This window comes from Orcinus orca, chromosome 16 (assembly GCF_937001465.1).
Source record: "Orcinus orca chromosome 16, mOrcOrc1.1, whole genome shotgun sequence".
NCBI classification, from domain to species: Eukaryota; Metazoa; Chordata; class Mammalia; order Artiodactyla; family Delphinidae; genus Orcinus; species Orcinus orca.
The window spans coordinates 22821009-22848761 of record NC_064574.1 but is presented as its reverse complement, the minus strand read 5'-3'; the positions used below and the strand labels follow the sequence as shown (position 1 = coordinate 22848761).

At 52.9% G+C, this 27753-nt stretch overlaps 1 protein-coding gene across 7 annotated transcripts in view; it reads left to right on the top strand.

The window, feature by feature from the left end:
* The first annotated feature begins 347 nt into the window (after positions 1–347).
* Positions 348–27753, top strand: part of SRC (SRC proto-oncogene, non-receptor tyrosine kinase) — a 56089-nt gene continuing 28683 nt past the window's right edge. The window contains exons 1-2 of one of the 7 annotated variants that reach the window (XM_033433697.2): positions 348–577; positions 21825–21892. The gene's annotated coding sequence lies outside the window, so the exon portion shown is untranslated. Of the gene's footprint in view, positions 578–10208; positions 11025–11063; positions 11381–11401; positions 11944–21824; positions 21893–27753 lie in introns of those variants that run through there. The other 6 variants (XM_033433695.2, XM_033433698.2, XM_004272826.4 and 3 more) reach the window with 6 other exon arrangements.

Here is a 27753-nt window from a genome sequence, read left to right as displayed (position 1 = left end):
GAACCGCTTAGCCTGGCACCTGGCAAGAAGTGAGCGCTCCGTCAGTGCTGCTGTTGGTTATTACTAATAATTTCGGGAGAGGTAGATTTGGGGTAAATGGGGTGGGTGGGCTGGGGGGGAGTTAGGGAGGGCATTTTGGCTTGAGGGCTGATGGGTGCCCCGAAGGGTAGGGAGCGCTCTCAGGGCGGGGTGGGGGCGGGGCTTCTGTGCCCGGTGCCTCCGCCCCCCATTCCCCGGCCCGCCGGGACCCTTGGCGTGGGGAGGTCGCGCACGAGTCTCTCCCAGGTCACTGGCGGGGAACTGTCCCGGCGCGCTTCCTCCTTCCTCCTCCTCCCGGCGGCTTGCCGGGCCCCTCCTCCCTGCTCGCGCGCTCCCTCCCTCCTCTTCCCCTCCCCAGGCCGCCGCCGCCTCCTCCTCCTCCTCCCTTTCTCTCTCGATCTGTCTCTCCCGGCCCGGAATCCATTCCGGCCTGGGAGCCGGAGCGGCCAGGCCGCCGTGTGCCCGAACCCCTGGCCGTCCGGCGGTCGGTCCTCCGGTGCGTCTGTCTGCCGGTGCGTCCGCCTGCCCGCCGGCCCAGGTGAGCGCCCCCCGGCCCTCCGCCGGCCCCCAGTCCCGGCCCGCGTGAGGGAGCCCCCGCCCGGGGACCACCCTGGCGTCGGATCGCCGGGCTGCGGGGGCTCCTGGCCCCCCCTCCAACCCTCACCCACCCGGGCTGAGCAGCGATCCGGGAGCGCAGGGCGGGCGCACCGGGACTTGTCTGGCGCGGCCTTTTGTTGTGATGCCGCCGGGGGAGGGGGCTGGGTGGTGGGGGCGTAGAGGTCCGGTCCGCGCGGGGACCCCCTCCGGCTCACCATCCCTCTACGGGCCCCCTGAGAGCAAGCAGCGAGCCGGGCCTGAGCCCCCGGGCCAGGTCTAGGCCAAATCTGAAATCTGAGCCAGTCGGCGCCGCCTCTGGCCGCGGCTGCCCGGCCTGGCGCCCCCAGCCCTGGGTGGGGGGTGGAGAGGGGGCGGACAGGGTGGGCCTGGGGGCGCCGGGTTGGGGGTGCCGGGCCGGGGCACCAGGATCTCCCTGTCCTCGTGGGGCCTCGGGCAGGGCCTGGTGCTGCCGGCCTGGAAGGGACTGGCCAAACTGTGCTTGGTCCCTGCTGCCCACAGCCCCCAGCCTCGCCTCTCGACAGGCCCAGCCGCCTGCCTGCTCAGAAGTTGGCAAAAGTTTGGGGATTTCGCCACCAGGCTGGGTTCATTTGTCCGCCTGGGCTGGGCTTGGTGGTGGGTTTGAGTCCCGACAGGGACCACCACTTACTTGCCCTCCTGTGTGTCCTCAAACAGCTGCCTGCCCTCTCTGAGCTAGGGGTCCTCATCAGGCCCCGCTGCGGGCCTGGCTGGGCTTACTGGGCTGGTGGAAGGTTGGGGTGAACAGAAGGGGGTCACCTGTGGGGTAGCAGTTCAGCCTCTGGGGCCTTCAGGCAGACTTGAGAGTGGACGGAGCCCGTGCGTGGCCCTGGGTGAAGATTCCCGGGCTTCAGGGACTCTGTCCAATTGGGACAGTGCTCTCTGGGTCACCTGGGGTGAGTCCAGGCCCAGCCATAGTGCAGCTGAGACCAGACGATTTCAAGAATGGACCAGGCTGGTTCTGTTGCTGACCCTCATCTTGGCCTCCTGGCTGGGGAGACAAGACCTAGGCTTCTCGTCTCACTGGGTGACCTGGGCCAAGGGACTACCCCTCTGAGTGCACATGTGTGCAGTGGGGATCCTCAGGGGAAGACTGTAGGCACTTCTGCGGGGAGGGGCTTAGCATGTGGTAGGTGTTCAATAAATGAGCACTTCACTGGATGAATTGCCTAAAAAAGGTGGGTGGGAGGTGAGATGGCTGGTCCTAGGGGGGTGGATTGGTGCCCCCAAAGCCACCTCCTAACCCTCGAGAAAGAAACAGCCCCAGCACAGTCTTGCCACCCAGCAGCTGTGTGACCTGAGACAACTCACTACTCCCTCTGGCCTCAGTTTTGTTAAGTATAAAATGGGCCCATGATAATGATAGCTGCTAACATCTACTGAGCACCTCCTATGAGGTAGGGACTCTTGTGTATCTCCATTTTGCTGGTGAAGAAACTGAGGCTCAGAGAGGGGAAGTGACTTGACCAAGCCACACAGTTTGAAGCTGGAATGAGAGCCTAGACCTCAGAGTCCCTGGTCCGGCTGCCCTTGCACTCTTCCAGTGGTGGGGGAACTGGGGTTTCCCATTATGGGACCAGGCACGAGACAGTGTTGGAAAAGACTCTACTGATGAGTGAGTGATTGGGTGGAAGCCACGAGGCCCTTTTGGTGGTGTGGTGATGTGGTCTTTCCACCCAGGGGAATGATTTACAGTGTGTCACCTCTTTCAGCTGACTGCCTGCCTAGGCCCTCCTGTGCGGCTCCTGGGCCTTTGCTGGTGTCCCTGCTGGGAGTGCCCTTTCCTCTAAGAGCTGCTTGTCTACTCTTGCTCTTTAAGGCTTAGCTTAAGGCTCACCTCTCCCAGGAAGGCCCCCCAGCTCTCTCCTCTCCTCCCCTCACTTCTTCCCAGAGCATGGAGTATCCCCAGCTCATAGCTAGTTCCTGCTTTGGCTTCTTCCCTGATTGTGACCTGGGGTTGGCAGGGTGGGGAGGGGGCTTGTCTAGCTCCCCCAAAGCCCCAGGAGCCAGGGAGGAGATGGCTCAGTGGCCTGTTGACAGACCGCCCATCCCTGGTCCTCCACTGACCCTGTTTCCCCAAACCTGCCGAGATACAAGCATCCATGGCCCTGTATTGAGCGCCTACAATGTTCTAGGAGCTTTGAACTTGGGCTGAGCAGTGTGGCGATGGGTTAGCAGTGGGAGCTGTAGGAGGCCTCAGGAGGCTTCCAGGAGGTGGTGACAGGAGGGGGCAGCAGTTCCCTCAACAAAGAAGGGGCAGAGCGCTATTTCTTCCCTTCAGCTCAGACGCGCCCCAGGGCCCCTGGGGTTGTGAGGAGTGGTCAGCCTGGGTGGGTCCTTGCTGGGGAATTGTGAACAGGTCCCTGGCTGCCCAGAAATTTAAGTCTAGAGGGTGAGCCAAGTAGCAAACAGGTTGCCAAATAAATTAATATATAATCACAGATGTGATAAGGGCTCAGAGGGAGAGGCGTGGGGTGCAGAGGAATCTCGAAGGAAGCGTGGAGGAGTTGGCCAGGCGTGGAGCTAGGGGTAGGGCTTACCAGGCAGAGGGAACTCCAAATGTCCTGAGGTGGGGAAGCGTGTGCTGTTATGGAGAAACAATGAGAAAGCCTGTGAGTCTGGAGCGTAGAAAATTAAGGGGAGTGGGTGAGAGGTGAGTGAGGGGGTGTTGTCAGCAGGACTGGGCCATGTGGGGCCATGTAGGCCTTGAGGAGGAGCTTGGCCTTCATCTTCCCACAGGGGGCTGATTGGTGTCCCCGGGGTTAACAGCCCCATGTTGGAGACCAGAGCTGCAGAGGTGACCAAGGCACCTGGTGGAAAATGATCTGTGGGCTGGACTCCAGGTATTCTGTGAGGGCCTAGATCAGATATCAAGAGGAGGAGGCATTTGAGGCTGGGCTTTGAAAGTAGCGTAGGAGTTCGGTAGCAGGAAGGCAGGAGAGGGTGAGAGCCAGGGGTTGGGGCAGTGCCATGCAGGGTGGCTGGAGGCTGGGAGTGAGGTGGGGAGCAGGGAGGGGTCGGCTGGGGAGATGGAGACAAAGGTAGGGTGAGGGCTCAGGACTCAGACGGGCTTGCGTTCAAGTTCTGACCGTGCCCGCCCGCTGTGTGTCTTTGGGTCATTCATTCTATCTTTCTGAGACTTAGCTTCCTTGTATTGAAAATGGGAACAGTAAATATCTTCCTATCAGGTGAGGGTTAAAGGAGGGCCGTATGCCCAGTGCCTGGAGCCAGCAGGTGCTCAGGAAATGGGACCTGCCTTGTATGGTGTGACACTGGGCGGGTCAGTTCATTCAATAGGTCTGGCCTCCCCAGCTGCCCGGTGAAGGCTTTGAGTGGATGATTCCCACTGATTCTGAAGGTGCTGGTCTAGGAAAGGATGCTGGTGGCCAAGGCCACCCGTATACTGGGTGACTTGAGTCCTGCTTTGCCCTCTGTGTGTGAGGAGGCTGAGCTGGGAGAGGTCTGCTGGTGTAGCCCATCCCAACTTCTTGAAAGCTTGCCTTTGGTGAGATTAGCCCCATTTTCCACATGTAAATTCTAAGACCCAGAGGGGAAGACACTTGTTAGGGTCTCCCAGTTGCCAAGTGACAGGGCCGCACCTAGGCTGTGGGGTTCTGGGCTCCTATTCCAGGGCTGGGCCTCCCGTGTCTCTGCAGGGCTTACAGCCCCTTCAGAGGCCTCCACCCCCCTGCCCTGGGCTTTTTGACCGGAGCCTCATTTCCTGCCTGAGCTGTGTGGCCCCCGAGCCTCTATCTCCCTTTGGGTTCCCCCAGCCCTTTACTTTCCCTCCATTGCTCCTACCACCTTATCTCCATGGTAAACCACTCTGGTTTCCACTCGAGCCCCTAGAGGGGTGGGGGCCCCTTCCTTTGGGGGCATCTCAGTTTCCTCATCTATGAAGTGGGGTAGTATGAGTCATGGCTCCCAGGATGTCCCAAGGGGACTGAAGTAAAGCGTTTAGCACACATTAGCTCGATAGATAGGGGTGGGGAACAGCCAGACACCTGCTCGAGGCCATTGTTTTCTGGCAGCTGACACCCCCTTCCTGTGACTCAGTTTGTGAAGCTGTAAAATGGGCATGGAGGTTGCACTTAGTACGGCCAAAAGGAGGATGGCGTGAAGCTGTACCTTAGGCTCTCACCTGGTAGCTGGCTCTGCATCACTGTTCCTGGGGGGGATGACCCAGTAGGTACCTCCGCTGTGTTCAAGGCCCTGTTCCCAGCTGTCTGTCCAAAGGCAAATCACTCAGCCTCCCTGAACCTCAGCTTCTGCACACCTCCCTTGTGAGGATTAAATCAGAGAATGTCTCCCAGCAGCTTGAAACTATTGGATGCCCAGTAAATGTTGCGTCTTTCTTTCCCCCTTCCCGTCCCTTGCGGGGACTCAGACATTACCCAGTCTAGGGATGACCCAGGGTTAGGGTTAGGGTTAGGGTTAAGGTTAGGGCTCGGGTTAGGGTTAAACCTAACCCAGACCAAGATTGCTGTGTTGAAAAACCTTCTGAGGTCCATTCTTGGCTTCATGGGAAAGAGTGCTGTGATAGATTAATAATGTCTGCCCCAGACAGAGGATTAGACATCACTGTATGTGTGCCATGAGTTTGTCATCCCTGATCTATTCTGACCTTCTCTTTTCACAGATGGGGGAACTGAGGCCAGAAAGACCCAGGACATATTGTCCAAGCAGGGAGAAAAATGCAGATCTCCTATCTTTTTTGTGTGTGTGTGTGTTATGCGGACCTCTCACTGTTGTGGCCTCTCCCGTTGCGGAGCACAGGCTCCGGACGCGCAGGCTCAGCGGCCATGGCTCACGGGCCTAGTCACTCCGCGGCATGTGGGATCTTCCCGGACCGGGGCACGAACCCGTGTCCCCTGCATCGGCAGGCGGACTCTCAACCACTGCGCCACCAGGGAAGCCCCATCTCCTATCTTTTCATCCAGGGCTCGCCCCACCCAGCCAGCCTGTTCCTTCCCACAATACAATGCAGGGGATGGGGGGCTGAGTCAAGGAGTAGATGATTGGGGAAGATCCCAGAGGTGGAAGCCAGAATCCTGATTTCCCCACCCCTTTCTGTGGGACCTTGAGCAAGTGACTTGCGCTCCAACCTGAACCCCAGTACCTCCCTTCCTCTTGAAACTACCCAGAGAAGTTCCAGTATAAAATGAGAAGCAAGAGAGGAGAAGAAGCTAGGTGATCTTGCCCGGGTCCTTTTCTCCTCTGATCCTCAGTTTCTTCATCTGTCCGGCATGGGATCTTCCCTCCTGAGGCTCTGCGACAGGGATCTTAGCCGGGGTTCTCCAGGGGATGGCCTGGCTGAGTCCTCTTTGATGCCGTGTGAGCCTGGCGATGTCAGCGGGGCTGTGGGGGGCTGTTGAGAGACTGTGGGGATGGGTCCTTGGAGTCCTCAGACCTGCTGGGCTGTGAGGCCGGCACAGGTGGTCTCCCGGCGGGGGGATGGAAGTTGGGGTTAGTGTGGCGTCGGGAAGCTCAGCCTCCCTGTCAAGGTCTGATTATCTTTTCTCCCGCTGCTTTATGCAAATTTGTGGCCTTGACTTTTACTCTGTCTGATGTCGATGTCCTCACTTGTGCCCTCTCCGGCCAGGTCATAGCAAGGTGACTTATTCCATTCTTTGTCCCATCCCTGGGGTGGATGAAATGTTTGTTTCTATTACATAGAAGAGGGAAATGAGGCTCAGAGAGGCCAAGGGCTGGGGCCACAATCACCCAGCGGAGTGAGATGTGAGACCAGACTTCTGGCTTCTGGTTGATGTGAGGCATCCGAGTCCCCCTGGGTGTGCGCTCAGCTTGGCTGGGCTCTTTCCCTGGGTGGAGGGTGGATGTGCTGCTGGGCGGGCAGGTGATCCTGACTTTCTGGGCTTCCAGCTCTGGCTGGTGGACCTACAATCTGGAGGACTGGGATCTTGCTGGGATCCCCAGCTTCCAGGATTGGCACATAATGGGCGCTCCATGGTTGCTCATGGACTAAAGGGAGTGGAAGTAGCCAGACCTTTGGAGCGAATTGGTTCTGGTTCGAGTCCTGGCTCTGCCACTTGTTTGCTATGTGTGATTGTGGGAAAATGGTTGCTCTGAGCCTGAGTCTCCCCATCTCTGATGTGGGGACAACAAGGTGGCGTGAGGGTCAGGTGAGCGAATTTGTGTCTGCTCCGACGCAGGGCCCCCGCACAGTAAGTGTTTACGATTTCTGAGTGTCTGTGATTGTGAAGGTAGTTCCCTGACGAGGCGGGAATTCTGGGTCTCTGCAGGTCAATTGATCCAGGAACGCTAGGGCTGAGACTGGACGCCTGTGTTCAGGCTAGTCCTATGGGGTGGGGCTGGTGGGGAGGTTAACTAGAGACAGACAAGTTTGGTGGCTGGACCTACTGGAAGCCCCCATCTCCAGCCAGCCTCCCTGAGCCCACCTCCCGCCTCAGCCCTTGCCCTCCTGTGGCTAGTCAAGGCCTCCCAGTGCCCTGAGCCCTGGCATCAAGGCCCCCTCACTGAATGGGTCCATCTCTCTGAAGGTGGCTGCCGTTTGAGCACTGGGTGCTTTGCGCCTTTGCCCACGTGGCCCGGAGGCAGGGGCTGTTACTGCTCTTGTGGTTTGGGGAAGGTCCCCAGCAAGGGCCCCTGGGGGTGCTGGTGGTCTGGGCTGAGCTCTTTCCTCTGCTTCACCCTGTCACCTCCCACACTTCCCTTTCACTCAGGTGACCCTTTAGCCTTTCTGAACCATCAGCTGCCTTCCTGCTGGCCCCGGGTTTTCCAGCATCCATGCTTTACCCTGTGGGTCCTGCTGCCTGGTGTGCCCTCCCTCTCCACACCCATCATGGCTAAGATGCCTTTGCCTCCGGAAAGCTTTTGTTGACCATCCTCTCTGCCCCAACCCAAGTCCATACTTTCCACGCTCCCCTCTTCTGCACCTGCCTTGCCCATTCTCTGCCCTCCCTCATGGCTCTAGCACATTCTGCCTTAGATGGCAAGTCATAGGATTCTTTTTGCCTCTAAGGGAGTACGGTGATAGTGATCACTCCCAAGGGTGCCACACTTTACAGTTTACAAAGCACTTTCCTCAATCACCTCTGGCCATCCCCAGCAGGGCTGGGAGGGAGACAGACCATCATAAAAATCTTCATTTGGGAAATTCCCTGGCGGTCCAGTGGTTAGGACTCTGTGCCTCCATTGCAGGGGGTGCGGGTTCGATCCCTGGTCGGGGAACTAAGATCCCGTAAGCCACGCAGCATGGCAAAAAAAACCACTTCATTTGGCAGATGAAGAAACTGAGGCCTCAAGGCAGGGTCATGCCAGACACTACTCTCTCTGCTTGGGCAGGTGGAACTGAACCACCCTCCCCGCATAAGCCCTTAGTCCTTCCAGTGAGGAACTCCTCTTTCAGAGCCCTGTGGAAGCCTCAACTTATTATCAAAAGGAAGATCCGGAAGTTCAGAGAGGTGAAGTGATTTGTCTGAGGTCACACAGCGTGGAAAGCTGGCGGAGCTGGGAGGGTTCTGTCTAGGAATTAGAGAAGAGGCAGGTTGGGCCCCCCTTCCCACCCCTTCGGAGTGGAGAGTCAGATACCACCCGGATCCTAAAGGAACAGTGAGCCCAGTGGCCCAGCCCTGAGGATTCCTTCCATTGTCATCTGTTCCTTGAGCACATAGTCGAGCCCTTGCCCAGTGCCAGGCGAATGGCTGTGTCTGGTCCCCACAGCATCCCTGCGAGGCAGCAGTTCTGGCCCCATTTTACCAAAGAGGAAACTGAGGCTCAGAGGAGCAAGAAGGCTTGCCGAAGCCACCCAGTGCATGGATTTGGACCCAGGGCCTCCTCAGCACCGCAGGCCTGCCCTGCCTCCTCTGGGCTGAGCCCCACTCTGCCTCCTGCCTGACCCCTGACCCCTCCTCCAGCCCCTCCCTGCCGCTCCTCTCTGGGCAGTGTGAAGGCCAGGAGCCTCCTCTGGGAAGCCACCCCGCCCCTAGCCCCACGGGTTTCTCCTCTACCTCCATATTAGCTGTGTGACTTTGGTGAGTCAGCTCACCTCTCTCTGCCTCAGTTTCCCCATTTGAAAAACAGGCCCGATGGCAGTATCCACATCACAGACTTGTTCTAAGGATCAAGTGTGGCACTATGCGTGATGCTCTGAGCAATGCCAGCACGTAGTAAACGCTCAATAAATGTTAGCTGTTTTATAATTTGTTTCAACCTGGGGAGGAAGGGAATCACAGCCCCATTCTCCAGATAGGAAAACTGAGACCCAGAGAAAGGAAATAGCATCCACCAGACCACAGGGGGATGTCACAGCCAGAAGGTTCCTGTGGCACATCTCACTTTCCAGATGGGGAAACTGTCCCCTTCCAGTACTCAGTTTTCTCATCTGTGCAGTGGGTCTGTGCATATCTGGGGGGAGATAGTTCCATCACTTTGTACCAATGTGGCTCCTCAGTCCTCAGCCACCCTAGGGTGGGGGTCAGAGGGATGTAGGGGCTCTTGTTCTGTCCCCTGTGCCCTGTGGGGCTGTGCCCTGTGTTCTCTGGCCCTGAGTTATGCCAAGTCCCCAAGGCTGGGCCTGCCTAGGAAGCTGAACCAGGCCCTGCCAGGCCTTCTGGGTGCCCTCTGGCTGCCGCCACCCAGGTCCCACCACATCACCTGGTCCACCTGCCTCCTCTGCTCTGTGTCCTGGGCAAATGGCTTCTCTTTTTGAGCCTCAGTTTCCTTATCTGTGAGATGGGGGCAGGAGTCTTTTCCTCACAGGACTGTTGGGAAGATGTGATAAGCTCATTCTCCCCAGATGCCTCCCCATGGCGGGCTTATAGAAAGTGCCCAGTCCGTGGCTACGGTTACAAGGATTGGCAGGATTCTGACTAGCAGCAAGGGGAGCAGCATTCCAGGCAGAGGACCCGGCTGAGCAAAGGCTGGGAGGTGGGATGGTTTAGGGAGCACCCCATGGGTGGGTGGGGGAAAGTGGGAGAGGACCCGCCACCTTCCAGGATTGGGACCAGCCCTGAGGGAGGTGGGCAGGGTGTCAGTGCCGACTGCGGTGGTGTCGACCTCCCCACCCTCCAAGCTTCAGATCTCCTTTCACAGCTTCGGGAGCAGCCACCTGCCCTCCCCACCCCCACCCCTGCCAGGTGTTCCCGGAGGCCCTGGAACCAGATGAGCCACAGTTCTATTTGGGGACAATTCTGCTGTTCCCGTTTCTCTCCTGTGCCCTAGTTTCAGAAACGACGTGGGTTTGGTTACCAGTTGGCCGTTGGTGGAAAGCCCTCTCCCCCACTCCGCCCCTACCTTAGATCTGTGGTCAGTGTGGGCAAGATCGGACTCAGTACTGCCTCTGGGAGCTGCTCCTGGCTTCTGCCCCTGGGGTCTCCAGGCAGGGAGTCGGCAGCTGGACTTCTGATTACCTGCTGGTGAGGTCTGGGCCTTGTGCTGGGTGCTGGGGACCCCACAGATTCACTCTGGGAGCAGCCTACAACCTGGGGGAGCCAGACACAGACCCTGATCATTGCCCTACCATGAGGTAGGAACCATATGAACTGGGGCAGCTATTATGATGCCAGAAGGGCTTTGCAGAGGAGGTGATAACCTGGCCTGAAGCTTAAAGGGTGAGCAGGAGCTCATGAGGGGAAAAGAAGGGTGAGGGCCTACCAGGAAGAAGAGAAAGCATGAGCAAAGATCTGGAGGTGGGAAAGAGCCTGATGTGTGTCCACGTAGCCTGGGGAGGTGGGGAGCGGTAGGTCAAGTACAAGGTATTTAGACGATGTCTCAGTTGATCAGGCAAGGCTTTGGCCTGGGGCTGCTGGGAGCAGGGCAGGCCTCCTGCTGAAGGTGTAAAGGGAGGACAGAGAGAAGGATCAGGCCGGGCTCAAGTGCTCAGTTACTGTTGCCAAGTAAAGGTAGCCCACAGAGGCTGGGGTTTAAGATAAGGATCAAGAGCCCCTGCCTGGGACAGAAGGTAGGGGCTGGTCTGGGGTCTTGGAGGGAGTGGGTCAGGGAAGACTTCCTGGAGGAAGCGGTACATATGACATACCTGGAAGAATGGAATGGTTCTCTGGGAGCAGGTGGAGCTTGAGAAAGGCCTGAAGATGCAGTGTGAATAGTTGCTCTTGTTGGAGCTCAGAGGAGTGGTAGAGTTTGGCCCTGAGAGGTGGCTGATGCCAGTCCATGGAGGGCTGGGAGTACCTGCCTGAAGAGACTACACACTGCCCTTGGGCAGCGAGGAGAGGCGCGGAGGAGGCGGGACAGAACTGATTTGTCTGGTGCTGTGGGTAGTGCCCAACTGAGGGTAGGTGTCCCGTCAGCAGTGTGGCTTTGGTGAAGTGGCTCTGGTGACTGCCCTGAGAGCAGATGGGCCTGGAGAGAAGGTGGGTGGCAGCCAGGCAGGTGGCAGGTCTGGGAGCGACAGGGGAGCGGCGGGTGAGGGGTGGGGGGTGTCTGCCCCCTGGTTTACCTGCCCGCACAGCCTTTCCCTGTGCACGCCTGCCTGGCAGGAAGCGGTGGAGACGTGTTGGGGCCGGCAGACTCCAGAGGCACCTGGGGCACGGGCTGGGCGTGGGGCGAGGCCTCCGGGGTTCAGGGCCCGACCTCCCTCCCTTGTTGGGTAAACCTCGCCAGGGTGGTAGTCTCCTGGTAGCGTGAAGGGCCAGGCATGGTTGCCCACTTGTACCTCCAAAAGGCCCCTCCACCCTGCTGAACGCAGAGGGTCTATACTCCAGACATGGTGAGTTGAGAGCTGTGGCTGAAGACTCTGGTGCCAGGTGGGCCTGGGTTTGAATCCCAGCTTTGCTCTTTACTGTCTGGGAGACCTTGGCCAGATAACTTTGCCTCAGTTTCTATATCTGTAAAAATTCGGGTCGTCCTAGAACCTCCCTCCTAGGGCTCCCAGGGAGGATTAATGAGATTTTAGAAGGCTGTGCCCAATACTGTGTCAGTCCCTGGGATCTGGCTTTGGAGCTGTTGGCCCAGCTGACCGGGGGTGCCGGGACCTGTTGGGAGGCTGAGGGGCAGCTTCCGGTCTGCCCCGGGCTCTCAGCACCGAGGACAAAGCTCCTTTGTGGTGGGACAGATGGAGTCTGGGAGCCCCCCCTCTTTGGGACCAGGGGGCCATCTGCCCCGCCTTCTCACCCAGTTCCCCTGGGGGAAGGAGCTTCCTCAGACCGAAAGGATGGGAAATGAAAGTCGGGCTGTGCGGGAGGAGAGGCTGCAGTTGCAGAGCCTGGCTGGTGAGCTTGCATGCACGCTTCCCTTCTCCGGGCCACCTTTTCAGAGCCCCGGGCATCCCTGGTAAGTTCCAGGCCCACTGTGTGTGCCCTGTTCACTTATCCATCCATCCATCTATCCATCCACCTTATCCATCTATCATCCATCCATCCGTCCCTCCATTCATCCTTTTGTTCATTCATTCAGTAATTACCAAGTACCCACTCCATGCTATAGGCCCTGTACTTTGGGCCAGTGTCTGTTCTGACCAGATGGCGCCGCAGCATCCCAGCTGTTAACTATTTTGAATATTACGCCCACTGCAGAGTATTCAGCTGTGAGTGAGACAGAAGTGGCCCCTGTCCTCATCAGACATGTAGTCATATGGTATGTTATGTCATCAGAGCCATGGTCCATGCCGGGAAGGAGAAGTTGAAGGTTCTCACTTGGGCTGGGGGAGGTCAGAGAAGCCTCCCGTGAGGAAGTAGCTTTTGGAATGAGGCTCAAAGAGAGAGCGGAATTGGCTGGGCGTGTTGCTATTTAAAACGGTGGTCAGGAAAGGCCCCTCTGAGCAGGAGACATTTGAGTAAAGCACCTGAAGGAAGTGAGGGAGTCAGGCATTTGTCTGGAGGAATTATGCTCTGGGTGGAGGGAACAGCAAGTGCAAAGGCTCCGAGGCAGAAGTGTATTGGGTTCTTAGGGAAAGGGGAAGTGGCCAGTGTGGGTGGAGCAGGAGTGAAGGGGGTGGGGCTGGGAGTGTCCACTGCAGGACCTCGGAGGTCCCCCGCGAGGACTTTGTCTTTTGTCTTGGAGTGTGGGCTGTGAGGGGTGTAAGCAGGAGTGATGGGTTCAGTTGGACATTTCAGAAAGGCTCTCTCCCTTCAATTGGCCAGCCTGGAGGGCTGGACGAGGGGGTGACCGTGGTGGGAGGGAAGGAGGTGGATTCAGGGTGTGTTTGGAGGTGAGACTGACAGGGCTTGGAACTGGATTACATGGGGCACAGGAAGAATCATCCTTCCTCTCTTGGGCTGCTGGTAATGAGGGGCTGAGTCTCTGCCACAGACCACTGGGCTTCTGGTTCATGTTCACTCTCCCTCCCCCTAATCCATCTCGAGGCACATAGGCCCAGCAGCTTCTCCACCTTGTCCTGAGGGTTGGACTGAGTCTTCCAGTTCCCGTGGCTTTAAACAGCGGTATCCCTTAGGCAAAGCTGGCAGGATCCTACCCATTTTACAGATGAGAGAACTGAGGCTCTGAGTGGTACACCCATGGCCTGGGTTACACAGTGGGGGCAGGGTTGGGGCTTGGCCTCTAAGGGCTCAGGAGGATCAATGGATTTGGGGAATATGGGCCCTGCCATTTCAGGGGGTACCTGAGATTTCTTTCCTACCCTGAACTGTCTTGGGGAGATAGAGGCTGCCCAGGGGTGGGGTGGGGGGCCTGAACTACAACTTGCCTCAACTAGGCCTCAGTTTCCTCTGCTGGGAAATGGGCACAGTAACAGTCCCTACCTCACAGTGTTGTTGGGAGGACCAGGTGAAACAGTGCATGTAAAGCTGGATGCCAGGCATAGAGTTAAGTGTTCAGTGATCAGCACGTATTTTTTTAAATTTATTTTTAAAATTTATTTTATTTTTGGCTGTGTTGGGTCTTCATTGCTGCGCGTGGGCTTTCTCTAGTTGTGGAGAGTGGGGGCTACTCTTCGTTGCAGTGTGTGGGCTTCTCATTGCGGTGGCTTCTCTTGCTGCGGAGCATGGGCTCTAGGTGCTTGGGCTTCAGTAGTTGCAGCATGCAGGCTCAGTAGTTGTGGCTCGCGGGCTCTAGAGCACAGGCTCAGAAGTTGTGGTGCACGGGCTTAGTTGCTCCGCGGCATGTGAGATCTTCCCGGACCAGGGCTTGAACCCGTGTCCCCTGCACTGGCAGGCGGATTCTCAACCACTGCACCACCAGGGAAGCCCTCAGCAGGTATTTTTATCATTGTTGTTTCTGTGGGGAGTAAGGACGTGTGTGAGTCCGGGCTCTGCCCATGTCTATCCTCAGAGGTGGGCTTTGGGGGCAGGGCTGGAGTCACCGAGGTGGCCTCTTCTAGATAAATCGGCACCGTGGGATGGAGGGTCCCTGGAATCCATGCCCAGCACTGCTTTCCACCTGGGGAAACGGTCCTGAAAGGGCCACGATTGGCTCAGGGCCGTGCAGCACCGTGGGGCAGAGCCAGGCTTTATACCAGGTTCCCTGCTGCCTTGTCCTGCTCCGGCGCCGGCCACTTCCCGGCCTTGCCCTCCTGTCTCGGGCTTCTAGGCTGTGGACAGATCCTAGCGGGAAGGGATCCTGCCCTTTACAGAGCAGGGCAGGGCCTGGGGTCTGGAAAGGGATCCCCTTACTGCCCAGGAAGAAACCCAAGAGCCGCTCGGGCCAGAACAGTTCTGTCTGCACGGGGCCGGGATTAGTGGGAGCGGCGCCGTCCGCTCGCTTAGCTTCTCCCTCCCCGAGCGGCGGGTCCCAGCTCTGGCAGCACCCCTTCATCTGCCCGCCGTGCCAGCCTGAGCCTGCAGCGCCCGCCCCGCCCTGGCCGCACTGGCAGAGCCGGTTTGAGGCCTGCCAGCCCTGAGTGTGTTCGCACCGGGAACATGGGACCAGACACGTTCTGGTTGCCCTGGAACACGGACAGCCCCTGGCTCACGCTTCACTCACTCCTGGCTCATGCAGCAGGCAACCCCGGTGCCCGTGCCATGCCTGCGGCCGTGCCGGGTGAGGCTCGGGGTCTACAGCTGTCTCAGACTTGCACACTGTCCCATGTAACCAGGGTGGTCAGAGGCTCTGCCACGGGGACATGCCAGGCAGTGGCAGGAGAGTGCAGTGGTTGGAGCATAGGCTGTGGGGCTGGGCAGACCTGGGGCTGAGGCCTGTATCTCTTTATCTCCTGGGGCCCTGGGTAGGACCCATTCATCCCTCCCTCCCTCCTTTCCCCCCTCCCTCTACTCCTCCCTCCCTCCCTCTATCCATCCCACCATCCTTTTCTCCCTCCCTCTCTCCTTCCATCCCTCTATCCCTCCTTCCATCCCTCCCTCCACCTACCCCTCCCTCCCACAAATATTTACTGAGCGCCACTATGTGGCAGACAATGTTCTAGAGGCTGGAGATAGAGCAAAGAACCAACCAGACAAAAATCTGTGCTCTCACAGAGCTGACATCCTGGTGGGGGAGACGAAAACACAGCAAATAAGGAAGATCTGCACGTGGTCTGTTACAACGTGATAGGTGTCACGGGTCAAACGTAAAGCTGGGAAGACTGGCTGGGTTGTACGGAATGGGTTGTAATTAGATAGGATGGCGGGCCTGGGGGTGGGGGGCGGGAGGGGAGACCTCTCCCAGAAGCTCACCTCCCAGGAGGGGAGGGAGGAGCCATGTAGCTCCCTGGGGCAAGAGAACCCAGGTAGAGGGAACAGCCAGTGCAAAGATCGGAAGCTAGTGGTAGGCTGGAGTGTTGGAGGAACAGCGAGGAGGCTAGGGGAACAGAGCAAGCGCAGGGAGGATGACAGGAGGAAGGGCCATAAGATGCGGGGGTGTCCAGCGCAGGGAGGATGACAGGAGGAAGGGCCGTAAGATGCGGGGGTGTCCAGCGCAGGGAGGATGACAGGAGGAAGGGCCGTAAGATGCGGGGGTGTCCAGCGCAGGGAGGATGACAGGAGGAAGGGCCGTAAGATGCGGGGGTGTCCAGCGCAGGGAGGATGACAGGAGGAAGGGCCGTAAGATGTGGGGGTGTCCAGCGCAGGGAGGAGGACAGGAGGAAGGGCCGTAAGATGCGGGGGTGTCCAGGGAGGGCCTCTGGACCCTTCTGATGTTGGCTCTTTCCTCCCAGTGAGGCGGGGGCCGCAGGAGGCCTTCTGAGAGCACCTGGCTGCTGTGTGGCGAGCAGACTGGGGGCTGAGGGTGGAGACAGGCGGACCAGAGGGACGACTGCATTGGTCCAGCGAGGGGAAGGGGTGACAATGGTTGGCCCAGGCTAAGGCAGTTGATGGGGCTGTGGGGGGTCCAACATTGTTTTGCATTATTTTATTTCATCTTCCTTTTTAAACTCTTTATTATGGAAGCATATTAGTATAACAAACCCCATGAACCTGTCACTGAGCCCCAAGTACCGCCCATGGCCAGGCCTGGCCCCTCCAAACCTGTTCTGTGCCACCCCCTTCCTGTGTCATTTTATTTATTTATTTTTTGCAGTACGCGGGCCTCTCACTGTTGTGGCCTCTCCTATTGCGGAGCACAGGCTCCGGACGCGCAGGCTCAGCGGCCATGGCTCACGGGCCCAGCCGCTCCGCGGCATGTGGGATCTTCCCGGACTGGGGCACGAACCCGTGTGCCCTGCATCGGCAGGTGGACTCTCACCCGCTGCGCCACCAGGGAAGCCCCCTTCCTGTGTCATTTTAAAGCAAATCCCGCACGCATGTCTTCCTTCACGTGTAAATCTTTCAGTATGTATCTCTAAAAGATAAGACTCATGTTGAGAAAGTAGCCACAAAAACCATAATCTACCTGAAAGAAATGCACAGTAGTTCCTTAATATCAGCAAAATCCCCTTCGTCCCCAGATATATTTTGAGGTGAAGGTGATGCCTCCGGGCCTCCCTGTCTTTGCCGTTTTAAAGTGAGATTCATAACGGCCCCTCCTCCCAGGCTGTTGTGAGATAATCCAGGTAAAATACTGAGCACCGGGCCTGGCATACAGTAGGTGCTCAACAGGTGCCAGCTGCTACTCTTATTGGTTAATGGCAAATACTTACGGCACATTTGCTAAGGTCTGGGCTCTGTTCTAAGCCCTTTACAAATATGACTTCATTTAATCCTCACAACAATCCTTGGAGGTAATTATTATTTTTGTCCCTATTTTATAAGTGAGGAAATGTAGGCACAGAGAGGTAGAGTAACTTTTCCAAGGTCACACAGCTAGGAAGGGTCAGAGCTAGGTTTTGAACCCAGACAGTACAACTTTTTTTTTTTTTTGGCTGCACCGCACAGCTTTCGGGTCACAGTTCCCCGACCAGGGATTGAACCCAGGCTATCACAGTGAAAGCGCTGAGTCCTAACCACTGGACCGCCAGGGAAGTCCCCAAGCAGTACAACTCTTAGTCCCCATGTGATGGAGGCTATGTGAGCCCAGAAAAAGAGAAGTACCTCTCTCAGTTGGAGGGTAGGCAAGGTCAAGTATGACCTGTGGTCAGGCCCATAGGGTGCCCTGGAGTTCATGGGGGGCAGGGGGAGGTGGGTGGTGAAGCCTCAGGAGAGGAAACAGCGTGTGCAAAGGGCTGGAGGCTGGAGGGTAATTACGAGTCCAGGGAGGGTTAAGTGGTGGGGAGGAGGGAGCGTACAGCAGACGCCCCTCCACCCTTGGCCTTGATCCCATGAACAGCCCGTAGGAGCATTAAGGGTTTTGGCTCTCTTGCTGACCACTGTGCTCAACTCAGGCTTGGATGCCTTCTCCCCCAGAGACCTGCCAGAGCCCCCATTTCATGGATGAATAAAGGAAGGCCTGGACCTTCCTGAGGTCACATGTCCAGGGTGGCACCTGTGAGCTTTGAGTGTGTGGGGTTGAGCACAGGGCCGACAGTGTCGAGGGGCCTGGCCGCCAGGTGCTTCTGCCCATCCGTGTCCCTGGACGGAGCTCCTGCGTGGGTGTGGGCGGGGGCGGGGACGAGGGGGCACTGTGTGTTCCCAGAGCAGGGAAGCAGCCAGAGCTGCTGGCAGGAATAGCGGACACCGTGGGCAGGGGCCGGCTGGCATCTGTCCCCCCAAGGCCTGTCGGCCATCAGCCAGCAGGGGTGGAACCACGGGGGCGAGGCCTGGGAGACATGACCTTGGAGAGGCTGGGAGAGAGCAAAACATGTCACCTCAGTGTTCCCTGTGGTCACCACTGATGCTGGGGGTCTGTTAAGGAATCCTTGGCATGCCAGGGCCTTTGTCCAGGTGCAGATGCTGAGGCCCAAGAGGGGGCGTGACTTGCCGAGGTCACATGGAGATTCTGATGGAGGCCTTCCACTTAGCCACATGGTGGCCAGCCCTCATCTGGCCGGGCCAGGTGGTGTCTGGTTGGGTCCCTGGGACTTGCCTAGTCTGTGGTCCTTTGGGGCCAGCATCTCCTCTTCTAGCTCCTCCTCAGCCCAGCACTCCTGGGCCTGGTGCCCCAAGAATCTCATCTTCAGTCCGGGTCCCAGTCCCACACCCTCATTCAAGAGCTGGCCTCCGCCTTGCTGTGTGACCTGAGGCTGACTGCTCTCCTCTCTGAGCCTCCACTTCCACATCTGTGAAGGGGGAGATCTCACAAAGCTCTCTGAGATCAGGGCTGTGGCCTCCTGGCCTGTGAGCTGCCCTCCCCATCCACCTGCCAGGCTGCCTGGCCTGGATTCTGGGGTAGAGGTTGTCGGGGGGGTGGGGTGTCAGTGAAACCTCCCAACCCTGCCAACCTCACCAGCCCCAAAGATGCTCCATGGCAGGAGGAAGTGCCCTTCCTCTTGGGTGGGGGCCTTGGAGAAGGGAGATAGTGGGTGTGGGCGAGATGGAGGTACCCACTGTGTGCCTGTCTTTCCCCCCATGTTGCTGCTGGAGAAACTGAGACTACATGACTTAAACTGACCTGGCTCTTTGCCTTTCTCTAAATGGTCCCACCTCTGGGCCTTTGGCCAAGTAATCCCTTCTGCCTGGATCATGCTTCCCCTTCCTCTTTTCACAAACTGCTCAGCCTTTGGACCTCAGCTGAGATGTCCCCTCCTCTGGAAAGTCCACCATGGTTTAGGTGTCTCCTCTGAAGCTGATCACTGTGCTCTGATAGGATCACTGTGGGATGAAGCCTCAGTAACCTCCCCCCCCCGCCCCCATCCCTCCCAGCACACTCAGGGGCCTGAGAAAATCTTCATGGGCTTCTCTCTCAAATTTTCAGGTCTTTCTGACCTAAATTGCTGGACGGGTCCCTCTCGGGGCCTCCCTCCGACCTCCTCGTGCCTGGACCAAAAGCCTGCAGCGACCCAGTTAAGCTGGAACCCACTCAGTCCAGACCTGCACATCTGACCTTCCTGCCTCAGGGCCTTTGCACTCCACTTCCTGGCTGGGGCAGTTTCCTGGAGCCCTGTGTGCTCATGTGTAAAATGACTGTGGCCATAGCTTGTTCCAAGGCTGTTGGGAGCATGGAACGGGTAGTGTGAACCCCAGGTGGGAGGGCATGAGGGGGAAAGGTGTGGTCTCCACACCGCCATCAGCATGCCCCATTCCACCCCACCAGCCTGCACTGGAGCAGCCAATGGTGTTGAGTTCTGGGGAGGGGGCTGAGCTGGCTGTGGCCCTGGCTTCTTCCTTGGGTCCTTCCCAGTGGCCCAAGGGGTGGCAGCCCCTCTTCAGGGAGAAGCTCAGAGAGGGAGGAACTTGTCACTTAGCTGCTAAGAGGCAGGATTTTAATCACATCATTTAACCTGTCTGTGTTTCCGTTTCCTCTTCTGTAAAATGGGGTGATAAGAATGGCACATAGGGAAAAAAAAAAAAAAAAAGAATGGCACATAGGGACTTCCCTGGTGGTCCAGTGGTTAAGACTCTGCACTTCCCTTGCAGGGGGTGCGGGTTTGATCCTTGGTCGGGGAACTAAGATCCTGCATGCCACACGGTGCTGCCAAAAAAAAAAAAAAAGCGCTAAACGAATATTAGCTGTTGCTACTGCCCTTATTCTTATTACTGTCATTATTGATGTTCCCCTGCTCTGAAGCAGGACTCCCTTCTATATTCCGAAACCACTTGTAGAAAAACACCTCAGTTGAGCACGTCATTCTTTTGAGAGTCTGAAGGAAGAAAGGGAATCAGAAGATTCCTGCCTACGTGTGGGAGGCTCCAGGGGAGGCAGGAAAGGGTCACAGCCCCCACTTTTGGGATGGGCGTGATGGGCCGGCACCCTCTCCCACGCTCCTCCAGCCTCAACTTCCTCCCCTGTAGACACGGGCCAGTGCTGGTGGTACCTGCCCCCTAGGGCTGTTGTGAGGAGGGTGGGGCATCAGCTGGGGACCTAGCTTTGGAGGTTCGGAAGGGTGACAGGTTCATTCCGTAAGTGGTCCTTCTTGGGCTGTGTGGCCTTGGGCCAGCCACTCCCCCTATCTTGGCCTCCATTACCCTAGTAGAAAAAGGACTGACTGAGGGCCCTGCTTAGTCCCTGGTGTAATAACTCCCTTCGAGAGCCCAGCTGGGACTGGTGCCCTTGGGGAGAGGGGCCAAAGTGGCCTGGGGCCAGGAGAGCCAGGATGCCCAGCTGGTCCTCTGCTGTCTTGGATGGTGGCCTGGGCAGCTGACTTGGTTTTTCTGAGCCTCTCTCTGTTGCCTTCTCTGGGAGATGGGGGCTGATCGTCCCTGTGAAGCAGGGTCCTGGTGGGAACTGGAGAGCTAAACAATAACAATGGAAATAATAAGGTAGCAGTGGTGGTCGCGCCCCCCCAACCTTTATCCAGCATGGCCTGCGTGACCAGGGCACACGTGGTTAGCTCATTTGCTCTTGCAACTGCCTGGGGTGATTATGGATGTCTCCATGGTACTGAAGGAGGCTTTGGTTGACTTGCTCAGAGTTCTCGCAGGGCCACAGCAGGAGCCCCCTTAACCAGGATGCTGCAACCCGCCTGACTCTGATGGGTGCCTGATGGGACCTTTTTGCTTCCTCCTCTCCAGAGGCAGGACAGATGGACTCAAATGGGCTGTGTCCCTCCTGCCGCCCCTCCCCCCCATTCCCCACACAACCACCACCACCCACTCCTCCCACCCCCGGTTGGGCCACTGTTATCAGGAGACATTCCTGGACTGGCTGAGAACAGCTTCCACCTTGGGTGCTTTTGAGAAGGGATGTGACTGCTGATACAGGCCCTGGCAGTGGCTCCCTTGGGCGATGGGCCCTGGGACCTGAGGCTACGGAGCCCAGACAATCCGAGTCTGCCTGCCGATGCTGTCTCTTATGAGCCGTGTGACCTTAGGCAAGTAACTTGACCTCTCTGGACCTCAGTTCCCTCATCTGCAAAATGGGGCTGACCACATAGGACTGCAGAGGGTTCACCTGGGCTCGTAGATGTAGTGCACTTCTCAGCATGGTGCCTGGCACACAGGAGTCTCTCTACCCATCAGCCAGGTGCTGTTATCATCTGAGAACCAGTTGTCCCTCCTCTTTGTTGGGGACCCCAGTTTAGATGGCATCTTTATGCACCTTCTGATGCGTGCACATTGGGATGGCCCTTGTGGGCTTTCTCTTCTCCAGGCTCGTGGGACATGGGAAGGGTGGAGCTGGGAGAGGACCTTTCCAGAAGTTGAGAAGGTGCTGTGTGACCTTAGGTAGCCTCTCTCCCTCTCTGAGCCTCCTTTTCCTGGTCTGCTCTATGAACACTTGGACCTGGGTGAGGCTCTGCCCCGGCCCCTTGTTGTCTTCACACTCTCTGTAATTCCTCCCGTCGATGGTCCAGCTACTTGGCTTTGTCTGTCTTTCCTATGAGAGTGTCTGGCACATAGTCGGTGCTCAGCTGAGCTTTGTTGAAGGAGCCAGTGAATGAACGACTGAGCGAATACCCAGGGCTTTCCTACCTCCAGGCCTTTGCCTGCACAGCTCCCTCTGCCAGAGGCACAGCCCCCAGTTATCTCTATTTGTGGACCTCCTTCTCGACCTTGAAGCCCTTCTCAAATGCTGCCTCCCCCAGGAATCCTTTCCCAGTTCCTCCCAGTTGGAGGGGATTGCTGATGCTCTGAACACTTGGTCCCAAGTCTCCCTGGTGGCACTTGTTAACAATCCACCTTGGTGTACGTAGTAACGTATTAATAACCAGCATGAACCATGCACCTACTGCTAGGAGCCAGACACAGACACGGTGGGGAGCCCTGTGCGTGTGTGCGTGCGGGGCCTTGTCTTATTTAATCCTTCACAACAACTTTGCAAGGCAGATACTATTATTATCCCTCTCTTTGCAGAGCACAGAGGCTCAGAGAAGTGGAGTGACTTCCCAGCTATGAGAGAGAGCACCAGGATCTGATACCAGGTAAACCTGTCTTTTTTCTTTCTTTTTAAATTAGTTTTTATTGGAGTATAGTTGATTTACAATGTTGTTTTAGTTTCTGCTGTACAGCAAAGTGAATCAGTTATATATATATATATATATATATATATATATATATATATGCACTCTTTTTTAGATTCTTTTCCCATACAGGTCATTACGGAGTATTGAGTAGAGTTCCCTGTGCTATACAGTAGATTCTTATTAGTTATCTATTTTATATATAGTAGTGTGTATATGTCAACTTTTGTCTTAAAAAGGAAAGAAAAAGCATTGACACACAGTAAAAAATAATTCAAACAGTACAGAAGAAGGCAGGGAAAAGTAAACCTCTCTGGCACCCAGGTCTCCTTGCTGGAGGCAGCCATGGGAGGAGTTTCTGGTGTGTTCTTCCAGGGAGTCCAGGCATATGTAAGCATGGATATTAGAAAAAATAGTTTAAAAACCTCAAGTGATCATGCATGGTATCGTCAGCTCTACATGTGACTGTTTGCTCTTGACAGTGTGCCTTGGAGGTCATTTAGTGCCGCTTCTTTCTTTTTCCTGATTGCGTAGTATTCATTGTGTGGATGGAGACCATGCTTTATTTAATTAGAGAAGACTACTTTTGGTTGTTTCCAGCCTTTTGCTTATTGCAGACCATTCTGCAATGCGTATCTTCCATCGTGTGCTTAGTGTTCACGTGTGAGGATACCTCTAGGATTAATCCCAAATTGCAGTGTCCGAGAATGTGTGCAGTTGTAGTTTTGTTAGATATGGCCAGAGGGTCCTTCACGGAGGTGGCACTGATGTACCTTCACACCGCATCCTCTTCTTCCCCTCGCTCTCACCAACACAGGTTGATCTAGAATTTGGGCATCTGCCAATCTAATAGATGAACAGTGGCCTCTGGTGTAGTGTTTTTTTTTTTTTTTTTTTTAAAACACAGCTTTATTGAGATAGAATTCACATACCAGACAATTCACCCATTTAAAGTGTACGGTTTATTTATTTTGTATGTATCTATGTATGTATGTATTTATTTATTTGAATTTTTGTTGGAGTACAGTTGATTAACAATGTTGTGTTAGTTTCTGCTGTACAGCAAAATGAATCAGTTATACATATGTAAATTTTTTTTTTTAGCTTCTCTTCCCATATAGCTCATTACAGAGTATTGAATAGAGTTCCCTGTGCTACACAGTAGGTCCTTATTAGTTATCTCTTTTATATATAGTAGTGTGTATATGTCAATCCCAACCTCCCAATTTATCCCTCCCCCAAAGGGTACAATTTAATGGTTTTTAGTGTAGTCACAGAGTTGTACAATCATCACCACAATTTTAGAACAATTTCATCACCCCCCAAAAGAAATTGCGTAACCCATTTAGTCAGTGTCCACTGCCCCTCAAACCTTCCTCCCCCCAGCCCCAGGTGACAGCTAGTTTACTTTATGTTTCTATAGATTTGCTTATTCTGGAACTTCCATGTAAATGGAATCATACAGTACCTGGTCTTTTGTGTCTGGCTTCTTTCACTTGGCATGTTTTCGAGGTTCACCCATGTTGTAGCCTGTGTCAGTACTCCATTCCTTTTTCTTGCCAAATAATATTCTGTTATATGGATATACCACATTTATTTGCCCATTCATCCATTGATGGACATATGGTTGTCTCCACTTTTTGGCTATTATGAATAATGCTTCTATGGACACTCATGTTCAAGTTTTTATGTGGATATGTTTGCTTTTCTCTTGGGTCTATATCTAGGAGTGGGACTTCTGGGTCATATGGTCACTCTATATTTAACCTTTTGAGGGACTGCCAGACTTTTTTCAAAACAGCTATACCATTTCACATTCCCACCAGTAATGTATGAAGTTTCCAATTTCTCTACATCCTTGCCAACAACTTGTTGTTTTCTATCTTTTTAATTACAGCCATCCTAGTGGGTGTGAAGTGGTATCACATTGTGGTTTTGATTTGCATTTTCCTGATGACTAATAATGTTGAACATCTTTTCATGCAGTTACTAGCCATATATTTTCTTTGGAGAAACGTCTATTCAGATCTTCTGTCCATTTTTAAGTTGGGTCATTTCTCTTTTTGTTTGTTGAGTTGTAAAAGATCTTTATATATTCTAGATACAAGTCCCTTATCAGATATATGGTTTGCAAATATTTTCTCCCATTTGGTGGATTCTTTTTACCTTCTTGATGGTGTCCTTTGACACACAAACGTTTTTAATTTTTTTTTGTAAATTTATTTATTTTATTGATTTATTTTTGGCTGCATTGAGTCTTCGTTGTTGTGCATGGGCTTTTTCTAGTTGTGGCAAGCGGGGGCTACTCTTTGTTGCAGTGTGCGGGCTTCTCATTGCAGTGGCTTCTCTTGTTGCAGAGCACGGGCTCTAGGTGTGTGGGATTCAGTAGTTGTGGCACACGGGCTCAGTAGTTGTGGTGTACGGGCTTAGTTGCTCCGTGCCATGTGGGATCTTCCCGGACCAGGGCTCAAACTCGTGCCCTCTGCATTGGCAGGTGGATTCTTAACCACTGTGCCACCAGGCAAGTCCAAACGTTTTTAATTTTCATGAAGTTCAGTTTATCTATTTTTTCTTTTGCTGCTTGTGTCATGACTAAGAAACTATTTTGATCCAAAGTGGGGAAATTTATGCCTGTATTTTCTTATAAGATTTTTAAAGTTTTATCTTGTACATTTAGATTTGTGATCCACTGTGAGTTAATTTTTGTGTAGGGTTTGAAGAAGGTGCCCAACTTCCTTCTTCTGCCTGAGTGTATCCAGTTGTTCCCGCAGCATTCATTGAAAAGATTCTTCTTTCTCCATTTAATTATATTGGCACACTTGTCAAAAGTCAATTGACCATAAATGTGAGTGTTTATTGCTGGATTGATTTATAAGTCTATCCTCATACCAGCACCACACTGTCTTGATTTCCAGAGCTTTGCAGCAAGTTTTGAAATTGAGAAGTGTGAGCCCTCAGGCTTTGTTTCTGTTTTTCAAGATTGTTTTTTCTATTCTGGGTCCCTTGACTGTCCATATGAATTTTAGGGTCAGTTTGTCAATTTTTGCAAAGAAGCTAGCTGGAATTTTGTTTGGGATTGTGTTGACTCTAGATTAGTTTGGGGACTATTGCCATCTTAATAATGCATAGTCTTCCAATCCATGAACATGGGATGTCTTTCCATTTATTTAGTTCTTTCATTTCTTTCAACAATTTTTGTTGTTTTCAGAGTATATGTTTTGCACTTCTTTTGTTAATCTTATTCCTAAGTCTTCTTTTGATATTGTAATTTATTTTCTTAATTTTATTTTTGGATTGTTTATTGCTAGTGTATAGAAATACAATTTATTTTTATATACTAATCTTGTACCTTGCAAGTTGCTGAACTTGTTTATTCTCATAATTTTTTTAGTGGAATCCTTAGGAATTTTTATATACAAGGTTATGTCATCTACAAATAAAGAAAATTTTACTTCTTCCTTTCCAATCTGGATGTCTTTTATTTCATCTTCTTCCTTTATTGCCCTGGTTGGAACCTCCAGTACAATGTTGAATAGAACTGGTGAGAGCAGACATCCTTGTCTTGTTTCTGAGGGGGAAAGCATTCAGTCTTTCCCCATTAAGTATGTTGTTAGATATGGCTTTTTCATAGATGCCCTTTGTCAGGTTGAAGAAATTCCCTTCTATTCCTAGTTTGGTGGGTGTTTTTATCATGAAAGTGTGTTGGATTTTGCCAAATACTTTTTCTTTATCTACTGTGATTATTATATAGTTTTTGTCCTTTATTTTATTGGTATGGTATATTACATTGATTGATTTTCAGAATTTAAACCAACCTTGTATGCTTGGGGAAAATCTCACTTGGTCATGATGTATAATTCTTTTTATATGTTGCTGGATCCAGTTTGCTAGTATTTTGTTGAAGATTTTTACATCTTATAGTCATAAGAGATAATGGTCTGTAGTTTTCTTTTCTTATGATGTCTTTGTTTGGCTTTGGTGTTAGGGTAATACTGGCTTCATAGAATGAGTTGGGAAGTGTTCCCAAGAGAAGAATTGGTATTAATTCTTATTTATCTGTTTGGTAGAATTCACCAGTGAAGCCACCTGGGCTTGAGTTTTTCTTTGTGACATGTTTTAAAATTACTAATTCAATCTCTTTACTTGTTTTAGCTTTATTTAAAATTTCTATTTCTTCTTAGTTTCAGTAGTTTGTGTTTTCTTAGGTATTTGTCCATTTTATCCAAGATATCTAATTTGTTGGCATGGCATGGCATTGTTCATAGCATTTCCTTAAAATCTTCTTTATTTCTGTAAGATTTGTAGTTGTCCTCTCTTTCATTCCTGGGCTTAGTAATTTGAGTCTTCTCCCTTTTTTTCTTGCTCAGAACAATTTTCTTGTTTGTCAATTTTGTTAAGCTTTTCAAAGAACAAACTTTTGGTTTTGTTGATTTTTCTCTATTTTTTATTTTCTATTTCACTAATTTCTGCTGTAATCTTTATTTCCTTCCTTTCACTTGCCTTAGGATTAGTTTGCTCTTCTTTTTCTTCTTCTTCTTCTTTTTTTTTTCGTTTTTTTGCTAGTGTCTTAAGGTGGAAGTTATGTTACTGATTCAAGATCTTTCTTCTTTTTTAATATAGGCATTTACAGCTATACATTTCCCTTTAAGTTCTACTTTACTGCATCCCATACATTTTGATAAGTTGTGTCTTCATTTTCATTAATCTCAAAGTATTTTCTACTTTTTTGGGTGGTTTCTTCTTTGGCTCATTGGTTATTAGGTGTATTAATTTTCACATATTTGTAATTTCCCAAATTTATTTCTGTTACTGATTTCTTTCTTTTTTTTTTTTTGCGGTACGCGGGCCTCTCACTGTTGTGACCTCTCCCGTTGTGGAGCACAGGCTCCGGACGCGCAGGATCAGCGGCCATGGCTCACGGGCCCAGCCGCTCCACGGCATGTGGGATCTTCCCGGACTGGGGCACGAACCCATGTCCCCTGCATCGGCAGGCAGACTCTCAACCATTGTGCCACCAGGGAAGCCCTGTTACTGATTTCTTAATTCATTTCATTGTGATCAGAAACATACTTTGTATGATTTCACTCCTTTTAAATTTATTGAGGCTTGTTTTATGGCTTAGCATATGGTCTATCCTGGAGAATAGTCCATGTGCACTTGAGAAGAACGTGTATTCTGCTGTTGCTGGGTGGCTTGTGTAGTTTTAATGTGATTTATTTTCTAAGTGAGATTGAGCATCTTCTCATATGTTTAAGTACCAGTTCATTTGCTGTAAACTATCTGTGGTTATATTTCTTATTTTATGGGAGCTCATTATATATTAAGGGAAAAAAAACTTTGCCTATCTATGAGTTACAAATGTTTTCCTAGTTTTTGGTTTGTCTTGTGAACTTATGATGTTTATCAAGCCATGCAGACGTTTTAGATTTTTATATAGATTGATGTATTATTTTAAAAATGATTTTTAGGTTTTCTGGTCATGTTTAGAAACGCTTTTCCCATTCTGGGATTAGAAAACTTATTCTCCCACCTTATTTTAGAGCTTTATGGTTTTATTTTTGTGTGGTTTAAATATGATTGATCTGGAATTTATAGGCATGTGGAGTGAGATTGCGATACAGCTTTGTTTCCTGGTGGCAGATCATTGGTCCCAACTCTGTCTTAAAAATAGTCTACCTTTTTCTCACTGTTATGAAATGCTACTTTCATAATATATTAAATTTCCATATGTTTGGGGACAATTTTTGGACCCTCTTTTCTGCTCCATTAATTTATATATTTTTGTAGTGATATCACACAGTTTTAATTATTGTGACTTTATA